This window comes from Coenobita brevimanus, chromosome 95, assembly GCF_032717465.1.
Source record: "Coenobita brevimanus isolate Jiangsu-jjx chromosome 95, ASM3271746v2, whole genome shotgun sequence".
Classification (NCBI taxonomy): domain Eukaryota; kingdom Metazoa; phylum Arthropoda; class Malacostraca; order Decapoda; family Coenobitidae; genus Coenobita; species Coenobita brevimanus.
The window spans coordinates 25498082-25513406 of record NC_137048.1 but is presented as its reverse complement, the minus strand read 5'-3'; positions in this window follow the sequence as shown (position 1 = coordinate 25513406).

Here is a 15325-nt window from a genome sequence, read left to right as displayed (position 1 = left end):
AGTGTGAGGGAGATGAGGAAGCCTTGTAGTCCAGTGTTGCCGTTTTGTGGAAAATCGTCTGCTAATGTGGAAAAACAAATGAACGACGACCATGGATGTGGGCAGGCGGACTTCATTCCACACTAATTGTTCACGTTATTTTGTAGGAATAAGGGGAATTTTGTCATGATTGGAAGGCATTAACATGTATTGTTGTTCAAACCCTTCACAGTTAAACCAACGAATATGTAGCGCGCTTTGTCTATAATATAGTCATTTAAAACAAGGAAGAATATGTCGTGGAACAATCTACCTCCACCCACCCGGCTACATCACAAAAAATAATAATAATAATAATAACAATTATTTACAAGACACGTACCAACCATTAGCAGTCCACACTTACTAGGTAATATTAAAGAAATACCGAAACACTGTTGTAAATCGTGTACAGTTGATATACTAGAAAACTTGGACGTGGATAAACTTACTTGTCTCTTGGCTGGTTATTAATCAACGTTTACTGACTTATTAACTCTCTTAATCATTTAACGTCCTTACACTTAAATCATACTAGGTCTGACATCATTAATTATACCCTCTCTTCCAGTATTCACAGCATACCAAATTTTATGGTAGTTATACCAACAATACATCCTCTGTCATCCTGGTTACTAAACGAGACGCGTGCAATAATTACGTCACAACCAGTGTGCAGTTCACGGCAACTCTGCAGTACAGTTTGGGACCTGAATGTAAAGTAATAAGTGCGAATCAGATTTCAGAGGGAAAATGTGATGAATAAAAAAAATATTGTATGTAAGTTATTTTGTTCTGAAGCGTACACACACACACACACACACACACACACGTACACACGTGCACCGCTCGCTGGTGCAGTGGTAACGTTCCCGCTTGCCAACTGGTAGACGGGAGTTCGCGCCTCGCTCAGGTTGCGAAAAGTTTCACTGACGAAGTGGGTGGTTACTGCCCCCCTTGAGCAAGGGGACGGGTGTGTGCGTGTGTGAAGGTCACAGCCTTGCCCACACACACACACACACACACACGTACACACGTGCACGTACACGTATATTGTGGTGTTGTTCCTCCCCTTTACCCGGGCCGAGATAGTCGTTTTTTTGCAGCTTATTTCCCACAGTTCAGTGAAAGAACTGAACTTACAGCTCTACATCATTTCCATACCACTTCTTCGTGACTATTACCATTCTAGTGTTAACCCCTTGTCACAACAGAAAATTTAAAAAAGAGATTGCAATTTTGCGCCAAGTTAGAGTGAACAGGGTACAGTAGTGATGCGATGCTGCAACACACGTTTATTTGTCCTCTTGTTTACAGGTCACTTCACACGCGGTCCTTAGGTCACGTCTTCCACAGAACAGGTAACAGTGGACAGCCAACGTAATTAAATGGCAGACCAAAGATGGAGTGAGAGGATGAGGCACACAGAGACCAAGATAGAGATGATACTCGTAGATCCACCGAGCTGGGGCGGAACAAGCTAACAACCAAAGGATCGGAGTGGAGACAGGTGAGAGGGGTCTTTATCCTGCAGTGTTGTGTCACAGGCTGATGATGATACTGTTGGTGATAATGATGCTGATTATTATAATACAGCTAGTACTGGCGATGGCGGTGAGGATTTAACCTCTGTACGAACTAACAGAAAAGGAATGAATCTGATGATGATGATAACTGTGATGTTGAAACCCCTGTACCAATTAACTAAGCTGGGATTATTGTGATGATGATGATTGTGATGAAACTATATGCTCGATGAAACAGCTGGGATGATGACAGTTATGATGATGATGACAGTGATGATGATGATGATGATGATGATGATGATGATGATGATGTGACTCCCGTAAAATTTGACGATTTGATTAGAAGGCAGTGATGATTATGATGAAAAAGGTGATGACTCTGATATAACATCTGTTCTACATCTTTTACAGTGTTGGGATGACAGTAACATGCTGCTGACATTGATGATGATGATTAGGACGACGAGGAAGATGATGATGATGGTGATTACGACAACGAAGATGAAGACGACAACGACGATGATGACGACGACGACGACGATCTTCAAGTCACTGGCTGAGTCACATCCTCCTTTCCTTTTCGTTTAACCTCAGATGTTTTGGTGACTGGGCGTGTGTGTGTGTGTGTGTGTGTGTGTGTGTGTGTGTGTGTGTGTGTGTGCGCGTGCGTGCGTGCGTGCGTGCGTGCGTGCATGCGTGCGTGCGTGCGTGCTTGCTCATGTTCGTGTATGTACTGTATATCTTGGCTGATGATACCATAGTTATTCAAATGGCAGAATTATTTCCACACATTCATTGTTTTCTTTTCAAGGGTAAATATTAGGCCAAGAATATAGGACCTTTTACCTGTACAATTCCGAGACACTTACTCAATATTCTGATATGCTTATTACATCCCATAGATCACATAACAGGGTTTCATAAGTCACTGATCACCGTCTCTTTATGTAGCATTAGGAAGTGGATGAGTATGAGTGAAGTAATACATATATTTTGGTCTTTATTTAAATGGAAGAATTAAGCTCATATATTATTTTTTTAATTTTAAGGATCCAACACATAATTTTCTACATTTTCCCACAGTAGCTCTGGGACCGGCCCTGACCGTCTGCTTCTCACTAACCATTTTCGGATGAGAGATGTTGTACTCCTATAGGCTTTAGAGATTATAGTGAAGCCAACTTACGTTCTACCAGCCCCGCACATTAAGTCACACACCATAACCCTCTCACACCACACCATACCATACCACCCTCCCACACCGTATCACACCACACCATACCAATTTCTCACACTACACGACACGAAATCACACTCCCACACCACACAAAATCACCCTCCCACACCACACCACAAAAAATCCTCCTCCCACACCACACCACACAAAATTACCCTCCCACACCACACCACACATAACCACCCTCCCACACCACACCACACCACACAAAACCACCCTCCCACACTACACCAAACCACAAAAAATCATCCTACCTCACCACACCACACCACACCACACCACACCACACCACACAAAATTACCCTCCCACACCATACCACACATAACCACCCTCCCACACCACACCACACCACAAAAAAATCCTCCTCCCACACCACACCACACCACACAAAACCACCCTCCCACACCACACCAAACCACAAAAAATCCTCCTCCCACGCCACACCACACCACACCACACCACACAAAATTACCCTCCCACACCACACCACACATAACCACCCTCCCACACCACACCACACATAACCACCCTCCCACACCACACAACACCTCACTACACAACCCTCCCCACACTACACCACACAACACCCCCCACCACACCACCCTCCCCACACTACACCACACAACACCCCCCACCACACCACCTCACCACGCCAAGGAGATTAACCTAAGGGGCCTGAAGCTCCCGCATCCAGTAATTCTGAGCTTGTTTCCAGGTAACTCCACACACACGCCTCAGGTCACATCTTTCACAGAAGAGATAACAGAAGGAGAGCGAGCGTAACTGAATGGCAAGCCAGAGATGGAGTGAGAAGAAGAGGTGCACAGAGAACAAGATTCAGAGATCATATGATGCAGATCTACCAAGCAAGGACGGAACAAGCTAACAATCAATGGATCAGAGTGGAGAAAGGTGAGAGGGTCTTTATCATGCAGTGGTGTGTCACAGGCTGATAGTGATGATATTGATGGTGATAATGATGTTGATGCTGATGGTGGTGATGCTTTAACATCTCAACGTATGAGGTTACAGATTGCACAGTGAGGCTGGATAGTCAGGATATGGAAGAATACGAGTGCATTTAAGTATTTATGTAATGTGATGAATAAGTATAGAAGATTAGAGGATGAAGTGACTGAAATGGTATATTAGGGAAGGAGGGTTGCTTGTTCTCTAAAAGCAGTGATTAGGAAGAGGGAACTGAGGATATGAGTATGCAAATAAAAGGGCAATGCATGCTGTGATTCCCACTTTAAAGTATGTAAGTGAAGCTTGGATCTTGTTGAAAGGACACAAGTCAAGAGTGAGAGCAGTGAAAATGAGCTACTTGAGAGGAGCATGTGGAGTTTCATAGAGAGACAGACAGACAAATGGGCAGGTGAAGGGGCGTTGTGATGCTGATGTGGATGAGACTGAAAGCGTTAAGAGAAATACTTCGAGATGGTTTGGCTATGTGGAGAGGATGGCGAATAAGAAAATGACTAGAAGATTGCACATGAGTTAGCTGCAAGGGTCGAGGGGGATGGGGAGACCGATGATGAGATGGCGAGAAAGAGTAGAAAGATATGAGTGGGATACTTGAGCTAAATGGTAGAGGACAGTACATCATGGAGGCGATTTGCATGTGGCAACTCCTTACGGGATTCAGGCGTCTGGCAATAGATAAACAGATATAGATAAATAGGTAGGTGATGATGATAATATGATGAAGATGATGATGATGAGGAGGAGGAGAATGGTAATGATAATGACAATGAGGGTGTAGATAATGATGATAATGATGATGATGATGATAATGGCGACGACAACTACGATGATGATGATGATTTTGATGATGATGATGATATTGATGACGATTTTTGTCGGCAGACGAAAGGACGAAACGGCAGGAACTCTACCATTGGTCCAAGCATCCACGATTCCACATCCATCTATCCGTCCATCCATCCATCCATCTCGCTTGATGTTAAAATTTTTTAAGCTAAGTCTATTCAACTTAAATAGTACCGATTGCTTCTTCATAAGCTTTCCAGCTGTCTGAACAGATCTGCAGTATCTTTAAAAACTTCTAAAATAACTCGGTTCTGGTGCTCAGTTTGGTGCTTATATTTTCCTTTTATCAGAACTGGCGCGGCAATTTTGAGAAAAGTCCCTCAAGCAACTCCTATGATTTTTTTTTACTAGATTTCTAATGATTTCCATAAATCCGTTGTGGCTTTAATAGTTTCCTAGACAACACAGTCTTGGCGCTGTTCTCTGCCACCCTATTATACCATGTCATATAGTGTTCTCGCTCACTTGCTCTGTACGCTCGCTCACTTGAACAATACATCACTGAAGAAAAGGTGGTATAAAGCCCCCTAAGCCGCCACAGTATTATAACCTTCGGTACACAGTCCGTTCCTTGTGGCCTTGTAACTCTGTGTACCCGGGGCGCATACAAAATAACTTGCAATAATTTTCCTTTCGTAACTATACTTGTTTCACATTAACTTGGCCTGAGTTGTTGTTGTTGTTGTTACATCTTAGGCTCCTCCGGGTGTGAACTCAGTGCTATGTTGAAGGATTGTCTGTGTTGTGGTAGTGTGACGGAGGAAGTGAGTGTGTGTGCTGTGGTGTGAGGGTGCCACTTTGCACAATGAGCACAGGGGATTGTATGTGTGTTATATTTTGTGTTAGTATTGTAGCAGGGAAGGTTGGTGTACTCGTGTCTCTGGGTTCGGTAGTGTCTGAAGGGTGTATGGCTGGTGGTGGCACATGAAGGATGATGTTTGGCAGAAAGTTTTGTCTGGCTGGGGTGTCTGTGTGTTTGTGTATGTGTTTGGTATAGAAAGTTTTGGCTGGCTGGGGTGTCCGTGTGTTTATGTGTTTGGTATAGAAAGTTTTGGCTGGCTGGGGTGTCTATGTGTTTATGTATGTGTCTGGGAAGTGTAGAGTTGGGTGGAGGAGAGATGTTGCAAAGATAATCTGTGTAGAGTTGGGCGGTTGTTCAATTTTGTTTCTTTGTGGAGAGGATGATGCAACCTAAGGTTACAAGGGTGGGACGGATCTTGAGCTGAAGTGATGAACTGTGTGCCTCTCATATTCACTTGGTCTCTGACTGAAATTAGTTATGTTTCTTGGTGTAGGCTGTCAATACTTTTGGTCTTAGTGTCTTCTGCTATCAAGGTATTGTTTTCTGTTCTTTAAAGCTTCTTTGTGTTTGTGTTGGGTAAGATTAGGGCTCAGCTTGTGCGACAGTAATTCACGGTTGTTTTAATGTATTACTTATAAGTGGAGGATGGAGTTGGGATGTATATGAAAGAGGGTGTGAATTAGGGGTAGTGATGCTAATGACAGGGGACATGGTGGCATAGTGGCGACTTGTTTGTGGCCACCTCTTACGGGATTAAGTCGTCTGGCTATAGATAGATGGATAGACAGATAGCTTGTAATTAGTTTCCATACTGTTTGCCGAGTAGCAGCAATAGTTATCACTAGAATATGATGCCAGTCACGAATGAGTGCTGTGGAAAGGATGTAGAATTGTAGTATTGGCTGTTTCTGCTACTGATCTGCCTGACATTCTCGTATGCTTTAAATGAAACTCTGTGCCAAGTTGAAGTGAAAGGGGTGTATGTTTGTGTAGGAGGAACAAGAGACAAGGAGGTATTCTGTGGCCTGTTTTCTTTGTGCTTCCTAAAAGACACAATAATAGTTATGACGGGGCATTGGTGGCAAGTTTGTGAGTCAGCACACACTTACGGCCTCTCATTATACAAGGTGGTCCATATATTACGCCACCCAGTTCTTGTGTGTTGCGGGCACGGCTCAGTGAACATCACCAGTGTCTATCCTGCATCATTATCTACTTTCCACAACCCTCTTTAGGCTTAGCTTTATAATATAGGCTTTAATTTAGCTCCATTGATTGCATGGTGGAGAATTCCCATAACCTTTTTTATGCTTAGCTGTATATCATTGTACTGTATAATCTTCTATGTCCACTGATCACAAGGCTGAGTAGTAATTTGGTGAAGCAATCAGAATGTCTTAGCTCATCACAAAAGCCGTCCCCACAACACACAAGACTGCAGAGCGCAATATACTTATCACCAATATTAAGTCAAAGGCAAAGTTAAAAAGGTAATGAAACAAGACAGAAAATTTAAGTTTTCTTTATTAATACTTCATATAGAATACATTAATAGTGACAGCAATATAAAGTATGCATTCAAAAGTAGCATTTGCCCACAGAACGTTGTGGAGGGGAGCTACCCGACTTGCAAGGCAGATCACACCACCACCACCACCAGGCATCTCAGAGTAGGGGAAGACACCACACCACCATCAGGCTTCTCAAGGCAGGGCAGACCAAACTTCAGCAGGGTATGACCAGTGTGGCAAGCAAGCAGCGTCAAGGCAGCTGACTCCAGCACGACCTGTGGACCAGATGTGTATTAGTTCAAATCAGTGTTAGCTTTAATTATTTAATCTTACATTGCAGAAAAGTCATCTTGGCACTATTCCTTGTAGCACCTTTTTCTTAAGATTATTTCTACGTATGTTATTAGTGTATCTTACTGTGTAATATGCAAAACAGGCAAGAAAGAGGTGCTACGGAGTCTCGGACAACGGGAATATGTACCTTATATCCACACTAAACCAAGTTAATAAGTCTAACATTTAGGGACCCAGGGCTAGAAGAGCTTAGTTATAGTGATGTATTTTATATCAGGAAAAAGGTAACTTATGCTAGTCTTCACTCAGTTCAAGTCTCTGAAGCCTATGTGAGCCTCAGTTGTTAGGTACAGATCTGAGTCTATTAATTACTTAGTGAAAACGTGAGCCATAATTCAACATGTAATTATTAAGTCATTACATTCAGATGTACGAGTAATTGTAACCAATAAAATTTATGTTACGAGTTCTGAGTATGTTATTGACCCCCATGTACGACAAAATGGTGTCTTTGAATACCTGACTTTCTGGACTTATCGAAAAAAGGTCAGATTGGCTAGATTTTACGAAAACACGAAAAGTTATAGATTTATCAATAATAACCAAAAGGACTAACTGTACTAAAGTCAAGACAAAGTTGGATTGATAGAATATACGGGACACAACTGATGGGTCTCGGAAAAATAAAACACCCCAAAATAAATCCTGGGACACTGTATAATGCCATAAGAACACTACCTGCCTCGATAGAGAGGAGCCAGACCAGAGTGACAGGCCAAGTAATGTGGTCTACGTCAGACAAAGAACTAAGCCGCCAGGCCAGCTGTTTCACTGTCATAACCTCTGAACCGACATGTCATCGCCACCCTTATCCACACCCACCCACCCACCCACACAGCTGCATCTTTAGCTATGGTCGACACTGCTTCGGATATCATGTGTCGTATGATGATGATGATGAGGGGAGATCAAAATACTTTATGTCCTCGTAAAATTTCCGACTCAACCGTTTTCTGTGATTAATAAAGGGGTAACTAGGGTAAATTTATTGTTTTTAAAAGCCTCTCCTCGGGTTCCTACGCTACTGAGGGTGCAATGAATGTTACTCTGTGGTGTATTCCATTTATTAGATTGCAATAAAATCAATTACACACTGGTAGACTTCGTTTTAATCACCCCTTGTTACTGTTGCTCCGGCTGTTCTTGTGGTCGTAGGCTGGTCTGTAAGTGATCCCAGTGGACTGCAGGCTGAATTTTCCCTTTCCTGAAGTCCACCGTCCTCCTGTAGGGAGATAGGGGGCGTTTAAGGATGGTTATGTGACCTGGCAGCTGCACCGCCTGTTGTGGTGTGCTGGGGTGTGTTGTGATGCATATATTGTGTGTGTGGTGATATGGTGTGCTGTGCTGGGACAAAAACTAGCCATTAAATAAATATAAACAGTAAAATATACGTCAATTATTGATCCAACCTTCCGTTGTACGTCTGGCAAACCAATCTTTCAGGCACTTGATCGTACATCATACATAACACAATAACTTTACCAAATTATCAAAATCCCTCTAAAAACATTAATTTATCGCTAGTGTATTACCTTATAGTGTAAAATCATGTGGAATTACAAGCAAATTAAGGAGAATAGACTGGAAAATTCTCTGAGTTGGGGTCAGAGTGGAGTCGGGGGGAGTGTGGCAGCAAGAAAGACATCAGTTGCAACCAGACCTCCGTGGTGTGAGGGCTGGCGTACAGCTCTACTCTGCCAAATTCACTGGCTCTATCTGTTTCGCTGTGTCTCTGTCTCTATCTCTATCGCTGTCTATCTTCATTTCTATCTCTGTCTGTCTCTCATACACGCACACAAACACAGTTTTACACCATACCATCGTCATTTACACCATTGACATAAATATATACTGTATCATTCTTTAACATATGCACCTCCCAACCTCTCTCTCTCTCTCTCTCTCTCTCTCTCTCTCACACACACACACACACACACACACACACACACACACACACACACATACAAACCCAGCCCCCACACACGCATCAAGCACCCACAAACACCCTCACTGTTAGACCACTTTCACTCTCTACATAATAAAATAACCTGATGTTGACTAGAATAGGAGCTGTCCCGACCATGACAGGGTTAATGGTACCAGTAATAACACTATCAGGTTCCTAGAACTCTATCAAAGCTCTAGAAAATAGTCTGAGTTAGAATAAAGGAAAGAAGGCCCAGCACAATAGGAATGCTTATGAAATATCTAAGACAGTACTATCTCCCTAAAAATGTTTCAAAATAATCTATATATTAAAATGACACCTTATGACAGTACGGGAAGAATTATGCTCTAGAAGTATGCTCTTTAAGAATGCACTAGAAATATGCTCTTATGGCCTAGTTTTATACAGTTAGGAATGGAGATCAAGAGAGTAAAACAGTATTGAAATAACGATCCAAATATGAGGCTTCGAAGAATAAGGTGAAACGAAGCTTATTAACTTTATCTGTTTAACTTAGTATCAGTAATTTGGTAGGACATATTCAACAGCAAATAATATAGAAAGAAATATCATGAGCTTGGGAATTAACATACGTATGGAAAAGTGTACAGGCTGGAGTTCGACTCGTAACACTGGTTTCAAGGCAATATATGATCCCATTATTTAACCTATGATATGATTTGCACGAGATCTAAGTCAGCTGTATTAATTCTACGAAAAAATATAGGAACATAGCACTAGAAGTAGTAATGATAGCATAAACTGACCTTAAAATGGCGGAAAACAAGCGGGGGTAGTGCTGGGGAGGCGGGTGTGGTTCTGGTGGCGATGCGGTGAACTAACCAAGCTGATGACGTTATGGCGGCGACCAATGCCTCTCATTTGAACCCCAGACACCCTACAAGACGGACCTCCTGGCTCCACCTGCCCAGCTGATGACTTTGGCGATTTTTCCTCTCCATTTCAGGTCTGTTGGGGGAATTTAAAAGTGTATTATTTCAAGCGTGAATTATTTTCCAAGTTTTTGGTGGCTTTCGGCGGAAAAGAAGCTCGAATGTAATTTATATTATTATTATTATTATTATTTTAAGAAATGGCCAGATATTCTAAGGAATTTTACCGGTCTTTGCAATATGTCTGCCAGTGAGGTGAAGGAAGCCGGCAGACTGTATTTTCAACTTAGTGAAATATCAATGCTGCCAACACCAAGACTCTTGTCCTCATTACCACCTGCTGTCTACCTAATTCATTTTTAATATACATAGTTTTACAGTAAGAATTTTTCCTACTCTGCCACAAACAGTAAGACTGGCAATAGGCCACATATGTTGGTGCCTGATCGTGACTAAATCCTCCCGTTAACCCCAGTGAACCGATGACTAATTATCCGATTTTGTTCTCGCATCTGAAGACAACCGCATTTACCTTATTTTTACGAATTAAAAGAATCATGGGTATTTTTCTGTAACTAGGGATAGGTTTTCAAAATGTGGGGATTATTTGTTCAAACTGGAGAGGTTAGACACAGCCTTCATTAATCCTTTAACTACGAGAGATCCCTTAAACTGAATAAAATCGTCTGGTGTTGCCTGATATCAGACTGGAAGGGTTTAATATAGGATCTTTATCACTGACATGCCTTCAATACTGCAATTAACCCCTTCGATATACAGTAGCGTATTTTGCCTATGTTCTCGCTATTTCCAAACGATTTAAATCAGCCTAATTTATGATCGAAAGGGGCTTGATTTGGCCTTAACCCCTTCACTATTACAAGTTCTATGTTTAATAAAATCGTCTGAAGGCAGCATGAACCAAAAGAAAAAAGTCACAGAAATGAAAAGATTAAAAATGATTTCTGGGTAGTATGTTAGCTGTCAAATTTTGGCCCAGATTTTCGTTCCTTGACAGCCTATTTATCAGTGGCAGAGTAAAAAATGCTCTGGCTAAATAAGTTTCAGTAAGATAAATGACATATTCGTATTTCGCCTCAATCTTCGTTTCCACAAATTACCTAAACTCTGCATTTTTTTCCAGGCTCTACTTCGCTCGCTGGCACGATGTTCAGTAGCAGTGAGGAGTGAATATCAAGCAAGAATTAACACCTTCACTACGAGAGATGCATGTATGAACCATGAAGTTACCCGTCCTGCAGCCCACCATCCTTTTGGTACTATCAGTGCCACCGCATAGTGTCCTTCTCCAGCACCAAAATGGATGGATGGAGGCTGCTTTTAATCCCTTCTGTTGGACACCCTTCTTGATCTGAATTAATCCGTCAGAGGCAGCCAGAATACAATTATACAGGCGTCATCGTACTGAAGGATCAACACAGCAGCTTCAGCAACAGGTATATATATTTTTTTAATTTGCTAATATTATTGAGTATAAATTTGCGATGATCGTTGTTGCAAATGTACATCTCTGATATGAACAACCTTGTGTAAACTCAATGCTCTAATTAATCCTTTAATTGCATTAATTTCAAATCTTAACATGTACTAATCTTTTATACTTATATGGCCTAATCTTTTCCCCACACGTTGCCTCGCTGGTATGTAGTGATGGTAGGGTGGAGGGCAGGCCGGGGTGGGGGTGGGGGGTAGCCAGGAGCAGGGAGGGTCATGGGGCAAGCTTAGGTGGGTTAGGCAGCAGAGTTATGGTCAACTAGGTTGGCTTTCTAGGCCGGGTAAAGTTAGGCGTGGTAGACTTAGGTCATCTATTAGCTTACTTCGTTGATGTTGGTTGTATGGTTGTCCGGCCGGACATGTCTGTGGTTGTCGTTGTTGGTTGTTGGACACGAGTTTGTCTGAGCGGCGATACACCACCAACGGAGGAGCGACAGCATCATCAGGAGCAGCATCGTCGTTGTCTTCGTCGTCATCAGTAGCAGCAGCAGCAGTAACTTCAGCGATGAGACAGGTAACTGGATGATCCTGAAATGGAATTGAAATTCGCCAAATGTGACACATGACAGAAAATTCAATTTTTAATAATGGTTGAATATTAATGTTGAAGAGTAAAGACCTAAACACCTAATGTACATATTTTTTTTTTCCTAAACCTATATATGTGGCCTTACTTTGATATAAGACAGCACTAAAAGCAGATTAGGTTTTGATAATTATTTTTTTGACAGGCGAGCACAGAAGAGCGAAGATGCATCATCGACCACGCAGCTTCCCTGAACCCGATGTGCTGAGAGGGAGCGAGGACGGGAGAAGGGGTGATGGAGCAGGACGGGCGAGCGAGGGAGCGAGGACGGAGGGATGGAAGGGCGAGGACGGATGGAGGAGCGAGGACGGGCGAGGGGGCGAGGACGGACGGGCAGAGGAGCGAGGGGGAGAGGAGCGAGGGGGAGAGGAGATGAGACCCACGAGGGAGCGAGCTACTACATCAACGGGATGCTGGTGTGTAAGCTGTTGGCAACCTTTCCCTTGTGACCGTATTCTCGTTAGCTCAGTAGGATATCTCTAGTCCGTTTACCCTAACCTGACAAATATCCATAATCTCTTCATGCTCAGTGGATAGCAAAGTGTAATCAGACTGGAGACTTTGACTAATAATCAAGGGGAGGCGGTGGCTCAATCGGTAGAGAGGTGGCCTGCAGTCCTACCGGACCCAGGTTCAAATCCCTGCTGGGGCAGGGAACAGTTTAAGGATTTGAATTTTATAAAATCAGACTTTACAGATCTACCAGAAGACCCGCCGACATGTTGTAAAAATACCCCCGCTAATACCAATACACCAGTCCTGTATGAGACAGCCCAACTATGTTTTCAATATGAACGATGGGTGTTAGCGTCGAAGTGGTGACATGTAGAGGTGTATGGCATGTAGGAGGACTACTGGGCCTTGAGAGCAGGCTGTGAAGCCTATGCCCAGAATCGGACACAAAAAAAAAAAAAAAAAAAAAAATCCTACCTTTTAGCCTAAGTCCATCGAATTTCATGTAGCCACGATATACGTAATGAAATAGTTAATATATTACACATACCAGTAAAGGTGTGAGTGGTAAAGGCAGGTGAAAACAGGCTATAGCATCACGTTACTTGTAGATGCTAAATGTTACTCTTTTACTTAACTTAGGCAGTGTAGATACTGGACAAAATGTACAGGAAGATGGCACAATTATGCAAAACAAATCGTGAAGGAAGAGGTATTAAAGAAATCTAATCTCATGGGAACGTCACTATGCTATCACTAACATATACTGAATTAAGACAACTGATGGAGAATTATAACTGAGAACTGTTGCTGTGACTATGTTAATCTTACAGACTGATGCAGACGACGAGCCTACGACGAGGGGCGCAACCTGTGGCGTCGACGTGGGGGTGTTGTGTCGGCGTGAAGGTCGTTGTGTCGGCGTGAAGGTCGTTGTGTCGGCGTGGAGGTCGTTGTGTCGGCGTGGAGGTCGTTGTGTCGGCGTGGAGGTCGTTGTGTCGGCGTGAAGGTCGTTGGGTCAGCGTTAGGGCTGGGTCGTCGTTGGGGCCTACTGTGTCGGCGTTGCGTGCGGCGTCAGCGTGGGACTGCGGCGTCGAAGTGGAGCCGCAGTGCTGGTGTGGAAGTGCAACAAATACGTCAACAGCAGCTGCAATGGTAAGAAATAATTTAAGTTTTAAGTCTTGTGCTAAAATTTGTTAATAAGATTGCTAGCTTGTACCTTCAACTTGACACAGCTACCAAACACTAAGCAAACCAGAGAGAATAATTGTGAAAATACTACTAAACAAAATTAAACAATTCACGTCTTTGGGGATGTAACATGCTATCAAAAGTTCTATCTGTCTGCACATGTTTCATAATTAACACAGAACTTTGTGCTAGTTACGAAAAAGTGCTATGGATGTGTAACACCGTAGGTCTTTCGTAGTCTGTCTGAGCTAAGTAATATGGCAAAAAAAAAAAAAAAAAAAAAAAAAAAAAATCCCAAATTGACGAATGAACTGTAGAAGTAAATAAGATACCTACTTGGCAGGTGGAGTGAAGGCTTACGATGCTGAAGAGAAGCCGATGGTGCAGGGACACTGGTGATGCTGACACTGACCGTGAGAGATGATGCTGACGGCGACCGTGGGAGGGACCACAACAAAGAACCTCATCTGAAGGGAAGATTAGGTAAGTACTCGTACATTGCGAAACACTGCACTATACAATAAGACAATATAACAAAGGCAAAAAATCTAGTACAGTAAGTGACAAAGCCAAAATAATGTAAACATATTTGACGATAAAATAAGTGTGGATATTTTCAACAAAGAGACAGTCAGAAATAACGAATACACTGATGTAAGTCCTGCTAATTTTATATGGTATTTACAGGAGGGAAGTCATCCAACTTGTAGCACCTCAACATACTGCTCGGTGCCATTGATACCCCGTCTTGAATTTACCCCTTCGAGGATGCGCTGCCCACCCAGAAGTATCCTCATCTTTCTTATCTGGTAATGTACGAGGACTTTGAAACTCACAATATTTTAGTTGACTTTACACAAATCAGTCGTTAGTCAGGATATAGTAAATTTAGTTCACGACTCGGTATACCTCCAAACACTGGGCCTTCAGTTAATCATATCTAGGCTTTGGTCACCCCTTAGTCGCCGTCAGTTCTGTCCTAGGGTCGTATCGTTTTAAAAGAGCACCAAGGTGTAGACATGATCCATTTCATTTACTTCTTGAGATGTAATGAATGCCTGGCTTTTCTGTATCGTAGCTGACTACACTATCATGTGAAATACAGGCTGATAACGTGAATTAAAGGTGTTCCTATAACGTTATGGACTTGCTTACGCCTTTGTGCTTTTTTAATAACTCATATCGTTTGCCTCTCCTGTCAGTTGCTCAGCTTAGTTTTACTTCATCGCTGGCCCTTTATAAATTCAAATCACGTCCCGTCCTTAGTATTTAATTAACGCTTTGTTAGACCCCCAGTCAAACACTCACAGGCCCAGTCACTGAAACTGCCTATCAGTATCTTTAACCAACTGACTCACTGATCAGCAGTACGCATAGCCAGACTACATTCTAGTTGATCACGTTCACTCTAGTCAGTCCACACTCATTATCGCTCCACCCTTACTGATTCAACCCAA